The sequence below is a fragment of the Saccostrea cucullata genome, unplaced genomic scaffold, assembly GCF_032062105.1.
Source record: "Saccostrea cucullata isolate Sc308-1 unplaced genomic scaffold, CSIRO_AGI_Scuc_v1 ctg2461, whole genome shotgun sequence".
Lineage (NCBI taxonomy): Eukaryota > Metazoa > Mollusca > Bivalvia > Ostreida > Ostreidae > Saccostrea > Saccostrea cuccullata.
The window spans coordinates 1-16,217 of NW_026935543.1; the positions used below are offsets into that span (position 1 = coordinate 1).

General features: G+C 39.3%; 1 long non-coding RNA gene across 1 annotated transcript; it reads right to left on the reverse strand.

Moving 5' to 3' along the window:
* Positions 1-580: 580 nt before the first annotated feature.
* LOC134243189 (uncharacterized) lies at positions 581-14,515 on the reverse strand. The gene is made up of 2 exons (XR_009986991.1): positions 14,331-14,515; positions 581-676 (listed from the first exon to the last, which is right to left on the reverse strand). It is a non-coding gene; the product is annotated as an uncharacterized LOC134243189 (long non-coding RNA).
* Between the last annotated feature and the right edge of the window lie 1,702 nt (positions 14,516-16,217).

Below are 16,217 nucleotides of genomic sequence, written 5' to 3' on the forward strand. Positions count from 1 at the left end.
TTATACACATGTAAATTAGGATAGATTGTGATGCAAACTTGCAATTGCATTTGAAATTTCATGGCATTTCTTGATTGACATGGAATATCCGTCTTATATTATTGTTATCACTATATTTTGATTAAATCACATTTTCTAATGAACAATTTTCTCTTTCTCATTTTATCAGTTGTGAGGAACAAGTTGCACAAATTGTATGGTGGACATTTAAGCATTACATACACATGTATATGGATAAGCATGGACTTTAAGATCCGATAAAAGGCATTTCATGTAAAACCAGTGACTACAAATAAGGAATTAACAAAAATGGTGTTTACAAGTTTGAGCTGAAAATAAAAGTGGCGTGACCTTGACATACACGAAATGGTAGATACAAACTATGTTTTTCCGTCATTTACCTTAGTATACAGATCTGTCGCATAGGGGTATAAGATAATAAATCAAAGTTTTAAGTTGAAATATATTATAAGAAAAAACCTTTGAGTACAAATGAGCCTAATTGACATTAAAGTACCCGAAAGTCAGCTAAATTATCTGGCTTTGCCCCAGAGTTTTAATCTAAGAATTACTAAGATAATCAAATGCATAAATATTTATTAATAATTCTAGATTTTAAGTTTTCAATAATCATTTCTGCAGATCAGGTCAAGACCATTCAGCATTGAGGTACTCACTGCAAAAAATATAGGCAGATAATTGATTTCTAACATAGATAATTTCGAATAAAGTGCTCACTTACAAGTTCATTGTTACATACATGAAATTCACACGTATTTTTGTTCAAAGCTACAAAGAACTAATGTTCTTAACCATTTCTTTCCGTGGAACTATCATCATTTACTATGTTAGTTAAACATGCAAATTAAAATAACTGTGTATGGCACACCAAATTCACAAAAATGAGTAAAATATAGTTTCACAGTCGCTAAACTAGGTTTATCGGTTGTAAACTATAGTTTACGGACTGTAAACTATAGTTAACGTTAATCTATATTTTACATTTGTAAACCATATAGTTAACGCGATAATCTATGTTTCACAACCGTAAACTATACTTAACAACGAAAACAATCATTTGTGATTGCAAAACATAGATTATCTGATAAAAACAGTTTCACGATTTGTAAACTATAGTTTACAAACCGTTAACTATAGTTAACGATCTGATAAATATAGTTTCACGATTTGTGAAACTATGATTAACAACTCTTAACTATAGTTTACGATTGTAAACTATAGTTCACAAACGTGAATCTATGTTTATCAATAAAATCTATTGTAAACGCTTTATTCAGACAGATAAACTTAGATTATCATTCGTAAACTATAGTTAACGACCGTTAAATATAGTTTTACAGATGAAAACTATACTTAACGAATGGTTAGCTATATTTTACGGTTTGTAAACTATAGTTTACAGTCGATAAACCTAGTTCATCAATTGTGAAATTAGGTTTATCTCATTTTTGTGAATTTGGTGTGCCATAACTGTGTCCCCCGCTTTAGATTAGATGTTATTTATCTATGTGCATATTGAGTCAAATATGAACGCCCTATGATATGCCATTCAAAAGTTAGGTGGCAGAGGATAGTTTCGAATAAAGTACCGGTCAAAAAATAGGGGAAAAAAATAGAGAAACCTGAGGTTTGAATGCATATTATAGGTAATTTCAGCTAGAATATTTTATGGGTGCATTTGGAGGGAATTGGTGGCCTTTTATATTTTATTGAAATATGACACTTTAGTGTCACTACCACTGTATATGGGATATGGACTAGAAATACGAAACTAAGCTCAAAACTCGCTCTACCGGTATTTCACCAGAAAAGCGGGGTGGGTTCACAGGATGAATTGTAGGTTGAGTCATTATCTCTTGCTGTTCATTGGTATGAACAAATGTTATTCTGCAATTTGTTTGGTAGCTTAGGTCAGGCGCACGGGCCTGGAAGCAGATGCGGCTGCGGCGAAATAGTGAAAATAGGCTTGATTCATATGAAATTTTGAGATTGTCGCTGCGCCATCTTTAGGGCTCCTTGTACCAGGCTGAAGCTAGCAGCCAATAACAGCAGCCATTAAGCGCGTAGAAGCTAGCAGCCAATAAGGAAATTCATCAAAGAACTGAGAGTACTCAGACGCAGTACTGTTTTCAATAGGTTATTTTAGATAATTATGGTTAATGATTATAAAATTAATGCAACAATTAATTACATAATAAATCAGATACTCAGAGGCAGTAAGGCTCACCTGAACAATTTTTTTTTCTTTTTTAAAACTGAAAAATAAGTAATACATTACTTTATAATTTTTATCCAATTGAACAAACAAGCACTAGGAAATGGTTAACTCCCTCAGGAAGAATCCCTTTTCAACTCCTTCAGGGACCTCAAGATTATGACAGGGCCAATAAGCTAACCTGAAATTTGATTAATATATAACGATTGTAAACAGAAATATAGCACAAGTGTAAACTAGGTTGAAGTATGTTTCGAACATTATTACTGGGACAACTTAATGAATCTATCAGACTGTAAATTACCACTATCAGTAATAAGTGGTGGTGGTGCCACTAAGTGGTTCCAAATTTTGATATTACAGGCAGGTATTATACCCATGATTTATAAAGTGATCAACATTACTAGGGCAAGATAGAAGGGCCCAAGGATTATTATTTCCTGCTATCAGAGGGGGCTTTAGTGGTACCACCAGGTGGTGCCAAGTGCATGGGTCATATTTCAAGCAATCATTCGTCATCAATTATTGGTCATTAAGTTAAGGGTCTTAGAGGGAATCCCTTGTCAACGTTTCAAAAGGTCCCAGGGACTGGAATGGGCTAGTTATCTGCTATGAACTTTGCCTGTTTTACATTTTATCCCCAAAACGCCATTAAAGATCAGCTATTACACGCCTAATCTTTGAAGTGTTCACGAAATGATTAATGGGGCAAGGTAGAGGGGCCCTAGGGCTATCATTTGCCACTTTCAGAATGGGACTGTAGTGGCACCACCCAGTGGTGCAAAGTGCGTGGGGCATATTTCCAGCATTCATATTTTATTCATTGTCTACCTCCTTAACAGCTATTATACACCTTATCCTTGAAGTGTTCATCAAATAATTCTTGGGGCAAGGTAGAGGGGCCCTAGGGCTATCATTTGCCACTTTCAGAATGGGGCTGTAGTGGCACCACCCTGTGGTGCCAAGTGCGTGGGGCATATTTCCAGCATTCATATTTTATTCATTGTCGGCCTCCTGAACAAACTAACACTGGGGGTGGGTAGGGGGCCTTCGGGGGTACCCCTTGACAGATTTCTGCAGGGTCCTAGGGGCTGGAAGGGTCCAGTTAGCTAAGCTGAACTTTGATGTTTTTCATCATTGTAGATTGGGAAACGGGAAAAGGGCAGCTATTATACGCCTTATCCTTGAAGTGTTCATCAAATGATTATTGGGGCAAGGTAGAGGGGCCCTAGGGCTATCATTTGCCACTTTCAGAATGGGGCTGTAGTAGCACCACCCAGTGGTGCCAAGTGCGTGGGGCATATTTCCAGCATTCATATTTTTATTCATTGTCGGCCTCCTGAACAAACTAACACTGGGGATGGGTAGGAGGCCTTAGGGGGTACCCCTTGACAGATTTCTGCAGGGTCCTAGGGGCTGGAAGGGTCCAGTTAGCTAACCTGGACTTTGATGTTTTTCATCATTGTAGATTGGGAAACGGGAAAAGGGCAGCTATTATACGCCTTATCCTTGAAGTGTTCATCAAATGATTATTGGGGCAAGGTAGAGGGGCCCTAGGGCTATCATTTGCCACTTTCAGAATGGGGCTGTAGTGGCACCACCCTGTGGTGCCAAGTGCGTGGGGCATATTTCCAGCATTCATATTTTATTCATTGTCGGCCTCCTGAACAAACTAACACTGGGGGTGGGTAGGGGGCCTTAGGGGGTACCCCTTGACAGATTTCTGCAGGGTCCTAGGGGCTGGAAGGGTCCAGTTAGCTAACCTGAACTTTGATGTTTTTCATCATTGTAGATTGGGAAACGGGAAAAGGGCAGCTATTATACGCCTTATCCTTGAAGTGTTCATCAAATGATTATTGGGGCAAGGTAGAGGGGCCCTAGGGCTATCATTTGCCACTTTCAGAATGGGGCTGTAGTGGCACCACCCTGTGGTGCCAAGTGCGTGGGGCATATTTCCAGCATTCATATTTTATTCATTGTCGGCCTCCTGAACAAACTAACACTGGGGGTGGGTAGGGGGCCTTAGGGGGTACCCCTTGACAGATTTCTGCAGGGTCCTAGGGGCTGGAAGGGTCCAGTTAGCTAAGCTGAACTTTGATGTTTTTCATCATTGTAGATTGGGAAACGGGAAAAGGGCAGCTATTATAGGCTTATGCATATCTAATATCACCTATAACTTCAAAATAATCTGTCAAACTGAACGCGACATTTGTCGCAAATTTGTAAACAAAGTATAGACATTGCAGTTCTATTGTATCCTAGGCTTTCAATTATTAGCTCGATTTGTTCTAAGATTAAACAAATTGAAATAACTTGTTTTTGCAGAAAATCTGCAGTTTTATTATACACCAATCGTATTTCTCAAAACTATTTAGTACGGATTACTGTCTTGTTCAACCAGGAAGTTGGAACTCCACGTAGTGTTTAGAACGAATCCTAAAGAGTCGTGAGTTCGATACCGGCTGGGTGCATTTTAATTTTTTTTTTTTCGATTTTTTTTTCTTATTTCTTCAACCCAAAGACATTTTATTTTTTATACCGGTAATATTATTTACAAGTTCACATCATAAGTTTCACGTTTGAAAAATCTTATTACCTCTAAAAAGTGCAAAGTTTCGATGTTAAAAATATGAGTCCATCATAAAATCTTTATTATATATTGCCAGTTTGCACCTCATTATGCCCCCGTAAACTAAGTTTTTGGGGTATATAGTTTTTGCCGTGTCCGTCCGTTTGCATCTCTGTCTGTTTGGCCGTGAAAACTTTAATCTTGTCCTTAACTTTTGGTTTAATGAGGCTATGACTTTCATATTTCACGTGTGTACTCCGTGTAACAAGACTTTTCTTTTTGAACCACCAAATTTGACCTTTTCACCTTGACCTTGGAGTTTGACCTACTTTTAAATTTTTTAGCCTTGTCCATAACTTTTGAACGGTAAAGGTCATAACTTCCATCCTTTACATACTCAGTATGTATTCTATGTGACAAGACCTTACATTGGATACTAGTTACCTTGACCTTTGGACCTTGACCATGGAGATTTTTATACTTATGAACAAGATGCATTTTTGAAACAGTATGCGCCCGGCGGTTAAGTTAAAAAAAACAATTTATAATATATAGATCACAGTCAAGGTCACAAAGAACTTGAATAGTGAAGCATGCATACTAAATATGCAGTTTTTATCTCTCATGGTTCCAAACGAGTTATTTTTAGCATATAGGACACAATCAAGGCCACAAGGTCATTGGCCTTGGTGGCACGTGAATGTGCTTCATTAGTGAAGTATATATTTCAAATATTGTCTAAATCTTTCTTCGTTCAAAAGTTATGGCCAAGGTTAAAATTGCAGACAAAAAACTGTATTTAGCGTATACACTGTAGGTCACAGTCAACGTCACAAGGTCATTGGTCATGGTGGCATTTAAAGAGCTTAACCAGTGGTGTATGCATACCAAATATGAAGTCTCTATCATTTATGGTTCAAAATTTATGGCGAATTTAAAAGTTTGCAGAAAAAAATATTTTTAGCATATAGGTCACAGTCAAGGTCACAAGACTTTTGAACACTTGGGGCTAGTGATATCATACTTCGCTTATATAATCCTTAATTGGATACTATGAACTTTGACCCTTTTACCTTGCAGTTTGACATACTTTTAAAAAGTAAACCTTAACCATCACTTTTGAAGGGTTAGGCCAAGTGCTTTCATACTTTACATATTTAATCCTTGTGACAGGACATTTCATTTGAAAGCAAGACCTTTGACGTTGGAGTTTGACCTACTTTTTAACATCTTTAACCTTCGCCATAACATCTAAAAGGTAAGGTCGAAGGCTTTCATAATTTTCATATGTATTTTTGTGGCAAGACCTTTCATTTGATATCAATGACCTTGACCTTGAAGTATTCCTTACTTGTGAAAAACTTTAGTCTTGGCCAACTTTAATATTTTACAATTGTATTTTTAGCGAGAATACCGTTCTTTTGGTACAAATATATTAAATTTGCGCTCACAAAAACATCTTGTTTAATTTTGTGATCCTACACATATTTTGGGTTTCTCATAGCAAAGCATTGACTTTGCCACTATATTTTTATGGGATACGGGGGTATCATTTAACGAACTCATTGCTCACAGAGCCTCTTGTTAATTAGTTATCAAAAGCATAGCTTTGTTTTAATAATGTCACTACAAAGAGGTTCCTATAATTGGAGCTAGTGTTTTTCTTTGGGTCCTACTAGGTATAACGTGCCTTAATCATACCCCACCTCCACCCCACCAACCCACACACTTAAAAGCGGGAGGGTACGTTTTTAAAGGTAAGACAAACCCCAAGGTCAAGGTCAAAAGGTCATAGTTATTGGTTTCTGCACAAGGCCATATCTCAAAGATTACATTTGGGAAGTATAAATGCGTTGGTCCTTACCGTTTGAAAGTTATGGCCAAGGTTAAAGTTTGTAAAAAGTAGGTCGAACTCCAATGTCAAAGGGTCAAACGACTTGATATCCAATGAAAGGGCTTGTCACAAGGATTACATATGTCAAGTATGAAAACCCTAGCACTTACTTTTCAAAAGTTTTAGCCAAGGTAAAAGTTATTTTACAAGAACAGAAATCTCCAAGGCCAAAGGGACAAGGTTATTGGTATCCAATGAAAGGTCTTTCAACAAAAAATGGATTTTTGAAGTATACATATGTCCTGGTATCTACTGTTTTAAAAGATATGATCAAAGTAAAAAATCAGAATTTTTTTGTTAAAATGTGTTTAACTCGAAGGTCAAGGTCAAAAAGATAGATTTGGTGGTACACAAAGAAATTTATTGTCACAAAGAGTACACACGTGAAATATGAAAGTCATAACTCCATTAAATCAAAAGTTAAGGACAAGGTTTAAGTTTTGCGGACAAACAAACAAAATAAGTCCGGAAATCTCAAAGGTCAAGGTCAAAATCTTGGTTTTAATGAAAGGTGTGCCAAAAAGAAGTTATAATTGAAGAATGAAATTCATAGTATCTACCAATTAAAACTTAGGGCCAAAAGTAAAAATATGCAATTTTTGTGTTAAAGTGGGTCTAACTCCAAGGTCAAAGTCAAAATGTCAAGGTTTTTGGTATCAAATAAGAGGTCTTTCTACAAAAATAAAATATGTGAAGTATAAAAGTCTAGTACTAACCCCTCAAAAATTATAGTCAAAGTTGTATTTTTAAAGTAGGTCAAACTCCAAGGTCAAGGTCAAAGGGTCAAAGTACTTGGTATAAAATGAAGCGTCTTTTCTCAAGAATTACATTTGTGAAGTATGAAAGCCCTAGCACTTTCTTTTCAAAAGTTATAGTCAAGCTTAAAGTCATAAGTACGTAAATCTCCAAGGTCAAGGTCAAAAAGTAAAGGTTTGAGGTATCCTATGAAGGCCGTGCCACAAAAAATACATACGTGAAGTATAAATGTCCTGGTAGATATGGTTTAAAAGAAATGGCCAAAGTAAATATTCAAAATTTGTGTGTAAAAGTGGGTCAAACCTCAAAATCAAGGTCAAAAGGTCAAATTTGGTGGTACCCAAAAGAAGGTCTTCTCTCTAGAAATACACATGTGAAATTTGAATTTCATAGCTCTACTAAATCAAAAGTTATGAATAAGAATAAAAGTTTTTGCGGACAAACAGAGAGACAGAAAGACAGACAGACGGACCGGACAAAAACTATATATCCCCCGAAACTTCGTTTCCGGGGGCATAATTAAAAAAAAATTTTAAAATGCACCCAACTGGTATCGAACTCACAACTCTTTGCTAGAAATGCCAACATTCTAGACACTACGTCACGAGTTCCAACTTCCTGATTGAATAAGACAGTAATCCGTTTTGAGAAACACGATTCCTGTATAATAAAATTGCAGATTTTCTCTAAAAACAAATTATTTCGATTTGTTCAATCTTTGAACGTTCAAGTTAATAAATGAAAGGCTAAGATACAATAGAACTGTCGTGTCTATATTTTCTTTACAAATTTGCGACAAATGTCGCGTTCAGTTTGAAAGATTATGTTGAAGTTATAGGTGACATTAGATAAGCATAAGCGTATGATAGCTGACCTTTTCCCGATTCACAATATACAATGTTTAAAAAACATCAAAGTTCAGGTTAGCTAACTGGCCCTTTCCAGCCCCTACGACCCTGCAGAAATCTGTCAAGGGGTACCCCCTAAGGCCCCCAACCCACCCCCACTGTTAGTTTTTTCAGGAGGCCGACAATGAAAAAAAAATGAATGCTGGAAAAATGCCCCACGCACTTGGCACCACCAAGTGGTGCCACTACAGCCCAATTCTGAAAGTGGGAAGTGATAGCCTTAGGGTCCCTCTACCTTGCCCCAATAATCATTCGATGAACACTTCAAGGATAAGGCGTATAATAGCTGCCCTTTTCCCATTTCCCAATCTACAATGATGAAAAACATCAAAGTTCAGGTTAACTAACTGGACCCTTCCAGCCCCTAGGACCCTGCAGAAATCTGTCAAGGGGTACCCCTTAGGGCCCCTTACCCATCCCCGGTGATAGTTTGTTCAGGAGGCCGACAATGAATAAAATATGAATGATGTAAATATGCCCCACACACTTGGAACCTCATGCAACTACAGCCCCATTCTGAAAGTGGGAAGTAATAGCCCTAGGGCCCCTCTACCTTGCCTCAATAATCATTCGATGAAAACTTCAAGGATAAGGCGTGTAATAGCTGGCCTTTTCCCGTTTCACAATATACAATGATAAAAAACATCAAAGTTCAGGTTAGCTAACCGGCCTTTCCCAGCCCCTGGGGCCCTTTGAATCTTTGACAGGGGATACCCCCTAAGACCCTTAACCCATCCCCAGTGAAAGATGGTTCAGGTTCCCGGAAATGGAGGACAAATGATTGCTTGAAATATGCCCCACGCACTTGGCACCACTTGGTGGTGCCACTACAGCCCCATTTTGAAGGTGGGAAATGATAGCCCTAGGACCCCTCTACTTTGCCCCAATAATCATTTGATGAACACTTCAAAGATAAGGCGTATAATAGCTGGCCTTTTCCCGTTTCACAATATACAATGTTTAAAAAACATCAAAATTCAGGTTAACTAACCGGCCTTTCCCAGTCCCTGGGGCCCTTTGAATCTTTGACAGGGGATACCCCCTAAGATCCTTAACCCATCCCCAGTAAAAGATGGTTCAGGTTCCCGGAAATGGAGGACAAATGAATGCTTGAAATATGCCCCACGCACTTGGCACCACTTGGTGGTGCCACTACAGCCCCATTTTGAAGGTGGGAAATGATAGCCCTAGGACCCCTCTACTTTGCCCCAATAATCATTTGATGAACACTTAAAAGATAAGGCGTATAATAGCTGGCCTTTTCCCGTTTCACAATATACAATGTTTAAAAAACATCAAAGTTCAGGTTAGCTAACCGGCCTTTCCCAGCCCCTGGGGCCCTTTGAATCTTTGACAGGGGATACCCCCTAAGACCCTTAACCCATCCCCAGTGAAAGATGGTTCAGGTTCCCGGAAATGGAGGACAAATGAATGCTTGAAATATGCCCCACGCACTTGGCACCACTTGGTGGTGCCACTACAGCCCCATTTTGAAGGTGGGAAATGATAGCCCTAGGACCCCTCTACTTTGCCCCAATAATCATTTCATGAACACTTCAAAGATAAGGCGTATAATAGCTGGCCTTTTCCCGTTTCACAATATACAATGTTTAAAAAACATCAAAATTCAGGTTAGCTAACCGGCCTTTCACAGTCCCTGGGGCCCTTTGAATCTTTGACAGGGGATACCCCCTAAGACCCTTAACCCATCCCCTGTGAAAGATGGTTCAGGTTCCCAGAAATGGAGGACAAATGAATGCTTGAAATATGCCCCACGCACTTGGCACCACTTGGTGGTGCCACTACAGCCCCATTTTGAAGGTGGGAAATGATAGCCCTAGGACCCCTCTACTTTGCCCCAATAATCATTTGATGAACACTTCAAAGATAAGGCGTATAACAGCTGGCCTTTTCCCGTTTCACAATATACAATGATAAAAAACATCAAAGTTCAGGTTAGCTAACCGGCCTTTCCCAGCCCCTGGGGCCCTTTGAAACTTTGGGATGGGATACCCCCTAAGACCCTTAACCCATCCCCAGTGAAAGATGGTTCAGGTTCCCGGAAATGGAGGACAAATGAATGCTTGAAATATGCCCCACGCACTTGGCGCCACTTGGTGGTGCCACTACAGCCCCATTTTGAAGGTGGGAAATGATAGCCCTAGGACCCCTCTACTTTGCCCCAATAATCATTTGATGAACACTTCAAAGATAAGGCGTATAATAGCTGGCCTTTTCCCGTTTCACAATATGCAATGTTTAAAAAACATCAAAGTTCAGGTTAGCTAACCGGCCTTTCCCAGCCCCTGGGGCCCTTGAATCTTTGACAGGGGATACCCCCTAAGACCCTTAACCCATCCCCAGTGAAAGATGGTTCAGGTTCCCGGAAATGGAGGACAAATGAATGCTTGAAATATGCCCATGCACTTGGCACCACTTGGTGGTGTCACTACAGCTCCATTTTGAAGGTGGGAAATGATAGCCCTAGGACCCCTCTACTTTGCCCCAATAATCATTTGATGAACACTTCAAAGATAAGGCGTATAATAGCTGGCCTTTTCCCGTTTCACAATATACAATGTTTAAAAAACATCAAAGTTCAGGTTAGCTAACCGGCCTTTCCCAGCCCCTGGGGCCCTTTGAATCTCTGACAGGGGATACCCCCTAAGACCCTTAACCCATCCCCAGTGAAAGATGGTTCAGGTTCCCGGAAATGGAGGACAAATGAATGCTTGAAATATGCCCCACGCACTTGGCACCACTTGGTGGTGCCACTACAGCCCCATTTTGAAGGTGGGAAATGATAGCCCTAGGACCCCTCTACTTTGCCCCAATAATCATTTGATGAACACTTCAAAGATAAGGCGTATAATAGCTGGCCTTTTCCCGTTTCACAATATACAATGTTTAAAAAACATCAAAATTCAGGTTAGCTAACCGGCCTTTCACAGTCCCTGGGGCCCTTTGAATCTTTGACAGGGGATACCCCCTAAGACCCTTAACCCATCCCCAGTGAAAGATGGTTCAGGTTCTCGATAATGGAGGACAAATGAATGCTTGAAATATGCCCCACGCACTTGGCACCACTTGGTGGTGCCACTACAGCCCCATTTTGAAGGTGGGAAATGATAGCCCTAGGACCCCTCTACTTTGCCCCAATAATCATTTGATGAACACTTCAAAGATAAGGCGTATAATAGCTGGCCTTTTCCCGTTTCACAATATACAATGTTTAAAAAACATCAAAATTCAGGTTAGCTAACCGGCCTTTCCCAGCCCCTGGGGCCCTTCGAATCTTTGACAGGGGATACCCCCTAAGACCCTTAACCCATCCCCAGTGAAAGATGGTTCAGGTTCTCGATAATGGAGGACAAATGAATGCTTGAAATATGCCCCACGCACTTGGCACCACTTGGTGGTGCCACTACAGCCCCATTTTGAAGGTGGGAAATGATAGCCCTAGGACCCCTCTACTTTGCCCCAATAATCATTTGATGAACACTTCAAAGATAAGGCGTATAATAGCTGGCCTTTTCCCGTTTCACAATATACAATGATAAAAAACATCAAAGTTCAGGTTAGCTAACCGGCCTTTCCCAGCCCCTGGGGCCCTTTGAAACTTTGGGATGGGATACCCCCTAAGACCCTTAACCCATCCCCAGTGAAAGATGGTTCAGGTTCCCGGAAATGGAGGACAAATGAATGCTTGAAATATGCCCCACGCACTTGGCACCACTTGGTGGTGCCACTACAGCCCCATTTTGAAGGTGGGAAATGATAGCCCTAGGACCCCGCTACTTTGCCCCAATAATCATTTGATGAACACTTCAAAGATAAGGCGTATAATAGCTGGCCTTTTCCCGTTTCACAATATGCAATGTTTAAAAAACATCAAATTTCAGGTTAGCTAACCGGCCTTTCCCAGCCCCTGGGGCCCTTTGAATCTTTGACAGGGGATACCCCCTAAGACCCTTAACCCATCCCCAGTGAAAGATGGTTCAGGTTCTCGATAATGGAGGACAAATGAATGCTTGAAATATGCCCCACGCACTTGGCACCACTTGGTGGTGCCACTACAGCCCCATTTTGAAGGTGGGAAATGATAGCCCTAGGACCCCTCTACTTTGCCCCAATAATCATTTGATGAACACTTCAAAGATAAGGCGTATAATAGCTGGCCTTTTCCCGTTTCACAATATACAATGTTTAAAAAACATCAAAATTCAGGTTAGCTAACCGGCCTTTCACAGTCCCTGGGGCCCTTTGAATCTTTGACAGGGGATACCCCCTAAGATCCTTAACCCATCCCCAGTGAAAGATGGTTCAGGTTCCCGGAAATGGAGGACAAATGAATGCTTGAGATATGCCCCACGCACTTGGCACCACTTGGAAGTTTTTGAAGGTTGGAAATGATAGCCCTGGGGCCCCTCTCTAATGGTTTTTCGGGATATAATGTAAAATCCAGGTTAGCCTACTAGCCCTTGCGGTCCCTGGGACCCTCTGTATGGTTGACAAGGGATACTTCCTTAGGCCCTTAATTCATCTGCAGTGATTAGTTTTTTTTCAAGTGGCTAATAATTGATGACAACTAGTTGCTTGAAATATACTCTACGCACTTTGCACCACCTGGTGGTACCACTACAGTCCCGTTCTGATAGCAGGAAACAAAAGGGCCTTTCTACCTTGCACTATTTACGATATGGTAGGCACTTTATAAATCATGGGTATTATACCTGCCTGTAATATTAAAAATGCTCTTGGAACCACTTGGTGGCACCTCAACCACTTCTTATTACTGATAACGGTTATTAATAGTCTTATAGACCCATAAAGTTGCCCGGGTAATAATGTTCTAAACATACTTCAACGTAGTTTACACCTGTGTAATATTTCAGTTTACAATCGATAGAGTAAACAACTTTCAGGTTAGCTTTTTGGCCCTGTCATATTCTTGAGTTATCTTGAAAGAGCTGAAAAGGTATTCTTCTTGAAGTAATGAACCAATTCTTAGTGCTTGTTTGATCAAGTGGACTAAGATGTTTGGGTAATTTATTATACCCCCCGCTTGAAAAGTGGGAGGGTATATAGTAATCGGTATTTCCGTCCGTCCGTCCGTCTGTTACGCTTTGGGGTACCCATCTCTTATCCGCAACTCCTCTCATACCACTGAAGGAAATTTAATGAAACTTTCACAGAATCTTCATTACATATTGCCATTGTGCACCTCCTATTTTACTTTTTGATCTAAAATATATTTTGGATTTTCCAGAGCAAAACATGGACACTGCCATTATATTCATATGGGAGGCGGGGGGTATCATTTAGTGATCTCATTGCTCACAGTACCTCTAGTTTCTATTTTTTTCAGTTTCAAGAAAGCACATGTTTTCTTCAGGTGAGCCTTACTGCCTCCGAGTGTCTTATTTATTATGTTATTAATTTTCGCATTAATTATTCAATCATTAGCCCTTAATTATCTAAAATAAAGCATTAAAAACAGTACTGTCTCTCAGTACTTTCAGTTCTTTGATGAATTTCCTTATTGGCTGCTAGCTTCTACGGGCTTAGTGGCTGCTGTTATTGGCTGCTAGCTTCAGCCTGGTGCTCCTTGTGTAAGTTGTACATGTTTTATTCCTAAAAGCTTCAAATTTCTCAAGGGACTACATCATACTATTATTACATGTAGAGGGAATTAAAATTTTTTCAATGCACATTTTTAAAGCAGCTCAATATTAAGTAAACCGTCAGTCAAACGTTTTGATTGCAAAAAAAACTATCCTCTGCCACCTTATCACTAAGAATGGAGGCGTACAAGGCGAGGACAATCCCCCGCTCTGAAAAAAACATTTCTCAAACATGAAGATCAAGATCCCCCTCCTTCCAAGGAAAATAACATTGTTTTAAGCGAGACTGACATCAATTTTGGTAAAGCCTAAACTTTGAGTAAAATTTAAAAACTGGACTTACATGTACTTTAGATCCTCCTTTTGAAATCTCTGCCGATGTCTCTTTCTCTAACTGTTCATTCCTGGTAACCTTGGCTTTGTCTTTACCGTTTTTTTTCTTGCCCCAACAACAAGCTTCTACGTGTATAGGCGATGAGCACCATTCCAAAGAAACCAGCAGCAGCAACACAGCGATAAACACAACTGTAGACTGATTAAATTGCGATTTATTTACAGATTGTAAGTTTTTTTTAATCTATGTAAATCATTTATTTAGAAGATGGAGATCGAGGAGAACAGAACAAACTGCTTAAATTAATATCTTTTTCATATCAAAGAACGATAACGTTTTTTAACTTTTTATGCCTCCGTAAACGAAGTTTTGGGGGTATGTAGTTTTTGTTGTGTCCGTCTGTCTGTCTGTCTCTCTGTCCGCAAAAGCTCTGACCTTGTCCATAACTTTTGATTTGGTGGAGCTGTGACTTTTATATTTCACATGTATATTCCTTGTGACAAGACCTTCCTTTGGGTACCACCAAATTTGACCTTGACCTTGGAATTCGACCCACTTTTACACAAAAAATTCAGGGTTTTACTTTGGCCATAACTTTTGAACAGTAGATACCAGGACATTCATACTTCAAATATATATTCTTTGTGGCAAGACCTTTTACTGGATACCACCAACCTTGACCTTTCGACCTTGACAATTTACGTACTAATGAAAAAACTTTAACCTTGGCAATAACTTTTGAACGGTAAGGACTAGAGCTTTCATAAGTCACATATGTAATCCTTGAAAGCAGACGCTTTATTGGATACCAAGAGCTTAAATTGACCTTTTGACCTTGGAGTTTGACCTACCTTCAAAAAATAAACCTTGACCATATCTTTTAAAGGGTGAGAGCTAGTGCTTCATACTTTACATATTTAATTCTTGTGACAAGACCTTTCATTTGATTTTGAGATCTTTGACCTTGACCTTAGAGTTTGACCTTCTTTAAAAAAATCAAAACCTTGTCCATAACTTTTGAACGGTTAAGACTAGAGCTTCCATACTTCACATACAGTATGTATTCTTTGTAGCAAGAGCATTTATTGCATACTAATAACTTTGACCTTGACCTTGGAGATTTCTGGACTTATGAAAAAACATTAACCTTTGCAATAACTTTTCAAGAGTACATTGTAAGGGCTAGGGCTTTCATACTTCACATATGTAATTCTTGTGACAAGACCTTTCATTCAATACTAATAACCTTGACCTTCTGACCTTGATCTTGGAGTTTTACGTACTATAAATTTCTTTTTAACCTCTGCCATAACTTTTGAATGGTTAGGGATAGGGCCTCCATACTTCAAATATGTGATTTATAAACCGCGATTTTATTATTTGAAGGATGCAGCTTATTTTAACCTCTATTTTATGAAACCTTTGTTGATATATAAAACAACTTGGGGGCAATCGACGCTTTATAAACCGCGATGTACCTCTCCCCCTCTCCGATACCCTTGACCCAGGGGGCATGAAATTAACCATTTTTCTAGATGCATCTTTCTTCCTCATAAATATACCTATATACTAACTTGGATCATTAGCATAATATCCAGGAGCAAAGGAAAAGATTTTCGAAGAATTAAGGTATTTTCACTACATAATCAAAAGACCCCCCCCCCCCTCCTTACACAGAATGACAAAATCCCTGATACAGGGGCCATGAAATTCACAAGGGACAAGATAGGGTAACGGCCGAATCTGGCCCCTTATTTAATGTAAAAATCAAATCAGAACACTGATAACACTGGAAAAATTGTAGTTAAGAAGTGAAAATAATTCTTACATTAAAATAAGTACTAATCTTGATACAAAGCTTACATGGAAGTCACTAGAGGGTGCATAAGTAAGACA